The following is a 4,203-nucleotide window of genomic DNA, read 5'->3' on the forward strand; positions in this document are numbered from 1 at the left end:
AACTTGCTGGTTTGCTGTACTCTTGCAGATCTTGCTGTAGGACTGCTCCAGAAAAAGCTCTGCTAGTTTCTTTTATCCTCTAAAAAGAGGGTTTTCTTGACAGATATTCTCTTTCTCCAAGTTCTTGCATTCTTAATTTAATCCCTGCACTGTATTGAAATCAAGGGTTGGTTTTAGCAGACTGTCTCTGGTTCTTTTTCTCTCATTTAGCAGTTGTTTAGAGATTATTCTGCTAGAGTTGATGGCTTCCTTCAGTAAGTCTGAGTCAAAATGGGAGTATTTTTATATGAAATGCATTCCGTTGAGATGAAAATACTCAGCAGCAATGTATTGTGGGGGAAGGAGAATCTTGCCTTTTCTTCTGAGCCCTTTGCTGTCTTCCTCCTCTCCCTTGTTGAATTTTCAACAACTGACAGAACGTTTAAGTAATAATCAAATCAGCATATTTATATGTGAAGAACCTGGCCTGTGGTAGACTCTCCAACCTCTTTACTCTCAGCTGATTTCCCCAAACAGAATGTGAAAAGTTCTGTGGTCAGGGTCACTAGATGATCTTGTGGAAGGTTCTAACAGAAATTCTTCCCTGGCTGTTGGGTATTATCTTACTAGGAGATAACTCCAGAAACCTACCTTTTTAGGACTTCTGTTTGCTGACTAAACTGGTGATTCTTACTTTAAAAGGAACACTTTATCATATAGCTGGAAGGAGAAAGCTTTGTCAAAACTGTAGCTTGTTAACTTCAAGGGGAAAGAAAAATGAGTTTTTTAAAAATTAACTGTTCTTTTTCACTGAATAAAGTTTTTCTCTTGTTTATCTTGCAGATGTATGAGTATCTGATTCTAGTAAAATGCCCTTCTAGGGGCAGGTGTTGGTGTCCCAAGATGTTAGAGTAGCATCAGATTGTTTTTCAGTGCTATGTGGGCATGACTGAGAGAAGCAACTGCACTTTGTTTGCTTCCTCTGGAATTCACAAGATAGCACATGGGTCCTGCAGTCTCTCAAACTGCAAAAGAAAGAGGTAAGGATGCAGGAGGATAAGGACTTGATGCTTGAAGCTGTGTAAGTGGGGAATAATTCTGTATCTGAACTCAGTGAAGGCTTTGGTACGTGACTCTTAAACAATCTGCGGAGACTGGAGCAGTGGTGTTGGTTTGTTTCTGTTTAGTTCCAGCACTGGGTACCGAGTGGGGTTATAGTCTTGTCTCTGAGTAACTTCTAGGTGTCAGTTATTCCTGTGCTGTGTGAGAGGGAGATCCCTTCATTCTTGCCTTCAGGAGAAGGTAAAATTAATGCAGCTCTTGGCAAAGATGAGAGAAATTACTAGTTGAGCAGTTTAAACTCTCCAACTCTTGGAGGAATTGATGGGTCTTCATCATACAGCAGCTTTCATAGGGAACAGAATTGCACCCGCATGTCAAATTAGGTGTTGTGTCCAGGCTCAAACTATCACTGGCTTTATTTTGCTTTGTAAGTAATGGCAAAAGCTTACAGTTGTAGATGTGCTAATCTGAGAAGGGAAAACAAAAGCAGTGTGGTGTTGGAATGAGTTGTTTCCTCCTAAACTCTAGCTCAGTGTGCCTGGAACCTAGCCTGAGCAGCAACAGGACGAGGCTGTAAATCCACCAGCTACTTATGGGGCTTCTTTTATTTAGCGCTTTGAAAAATGTCTTTTGCACATCTGGAGATGTGGAGCCGTTTTTCCTATGGGAAGATATCCCTTCAGAAACTGGTTCAGGTGGATTTTTTGATGAGCAGTATCTCCAGTGGTGCCTACCCCCAATAGAGGGCACTCCGAACCTGGAGATCAGGGAACCCATGGGAGCAAAACGTTTAGCCGCTCCTGACCTCTTACAGCAGGCTGGGGAGTGGGGTTTCCAGCTCCGGGTTGTCCCCACCCCCACAGAAACAAGATCATTTCATGATTTTGCAGTTGCTGGAGCATGTCTAGCACAAGCAGACCAGGAGGAAACGTTGTCAGAGTCTGAAGGATTAAGGGCTCTGCTAATAAAAACCAGAGGAGGTAATGAAGTGTGGGATATGATCCTTGGTATCTTATCTTACTTCCTTCTTGGGTTGATTTTTCTCCTTGGTAGCTTATCTTACTTCCTTCTTGGGTTGATTTTTCTTTAAACAAAAATCTTTGTGGCAGTCATTGATACTAATTGCTATAGTCTTACCTGAACGTTTATTTTACTTCTATTAAAATATCCTTAATTACCTGTGTTCATCATAACACAGAATGGTAGTTACGAAGCTACTTGGTCATCACACTTGTATTTATTTAATTGATCTTTACCAGTGTGTATTAAAACGAAAAGGCATGCTACTAAGTGCATAGTTTGATGCTTAGTCTCGTTAGAGTACTTGGCAAGTGGTTTTGATCAGTTTTATTAGTAAACATGGCATCAAGGCTTGGTCAGTTCAAGAGGTGTAGTGTTAAAAGCAAAATAAATCAAAGAGTTCCTCCTGACTCCATAACACCATCTAGAAGAAATAGTTCTTGAAACTACTAGTGAAATGTTTCAGCTGTTTAAAGGTAAACTGTGCTTTTCCCACCAATTCTGCTGAATTTTGGTTGCTCTCAAACAAGGCCCATAAGGAATGCAAAAAAAGGAAAACATTTCTCTTGGAAGAAAACATATTAAAACTAAAATATATAAAGCCCAGTGTTTTCTAATGAGTAAAGGGAAGATTTCAAACCCCAAATACATTAACTCTTTCATGGAACAGTCTCATTGACTAGAGGATACATATTCCTCCATTTGTTTTCTGCCTCTCCAGGGGACATCAGATGGGCAAGTAGGAATGACTGTAATACAGAAACAAACTGAATTAAAGAAGAGATGGAGAAAGTACTAAGTAACACACTAATCAGTTGTGTTCCATTATAATATTTTTTTTTAGCCTGATAGTGGCACAGTACTGACTAATAAAGGAGGCAGGGTGTTTTGTCAGGCAGAGCTGTTTTAAAGTGGGTTGAGCTTTTTCTTCCTCAAATAATTGAACAAATATCAAACCAGCAACTGTTTTTTTCTGTTTAGTCAGATGCTGTGGCTTCTACTGGAAAAAAAAAGAAGAAATACCTACAGAGGACATCTTTACTTGCAGCTGCACCCACTCAGAACTCAAGATGTTAGGCTGCAGTGGGTATTTGGAATGGAAGTTGCACAGAAACAAAAAATGTTCTCTTGTTGCTCATACTTTTGAGTTTATAGAAGATTTTGCTTCCTGGGCCCTTTGAAATGGGACAAAGAAAGGTGTATCAGTTTTTGACTTAGCACTTCATGTTTTTCTTTTAATTCTTCTCTTGCACTCCACCTCCCTAGCGTGGCTTCTGGATTGACCCTTCTGAAAAGCGTTGCTCAGAAATGCCAAGTAATCTCAAACAGATTAAGCAAAGCAGTAAGGAATTATGACAACACTTGGGACAGACCAGCTGAAGAACACCACGGATGGCTGACAAGTGCTTTTCCTCTACTTGACACTTAACATGCTGGGAGACATAGCTAACAAAACTGACATTGATCTTTTCTTTTGTTTTGTTTTTAATTGCTGCAGTTCATTAATGCAACTTAATTACACTTACATTCCTCCTTTCCTTCAGCCCATTCCCTCCCCTTAGCATTATCCTGTCACCAAAAAAACCCCCATTGTTTCTCATCAGGACATTGCCAGGCTTGCGGCTGCTTGGTGAAGAAGATAAGTTACAAAACCATCTCTGATCCATGAAGAACCAAGCCTATCCCAGTGTCCTGCAGCAGGTTTCAGCTGTGTGCATGGCTACACCAGTGTTAATTTAATGTAGGTGGGCAAACCCAGAGTTAAGCTCTGTCTGCTCTGAGAATGGCTTGGCCTGTTGAGACAGGGCTAGGCTAAGCTCCATGCTGAGTAAAGATCTGGTGCTTGGACTAGTTTTCAGCTGTTTGGTATTATAGTGGCTAGGTCACCAAAGCACTGAAATCCAGGACAAATGCTAAGGAGCTGTGTCTAAATAATAGAGAATGAGGAAGGGAGTCCTGGATGGTGGGAGGAGGAAAGAGCTCTCATCTATAACTTAAAAAAAAAAAAAAGCCTAAATAACTCAAATGTAAATAGCCCCCCACCTAGTTCTCTACGGGCAGGGAGGAGATGAAGTGGTGTTAGGGGATTTAGGCCCTTTTCAGAACAAGGGGAAGGAGCAGAAGCTAACTACAGAACATATG

Source organism: Apaloderma vittatum, unplaced genomic scaffold (genome assembly GCF_000703405.1).
Source record: "Apaloderma vittatum isolate BGI_N311 unplaced genomic scaffold, ASM70340v1 scaffold823, whole genome shotgun sequence".
NCBI classification, from domain to species: domain Eukaryota; kingdom Metazoa; phylum Chordata; class Aves; order Trogoniformes; family Trogonidae; genus Apaloderma; species Apaloderma vittatum.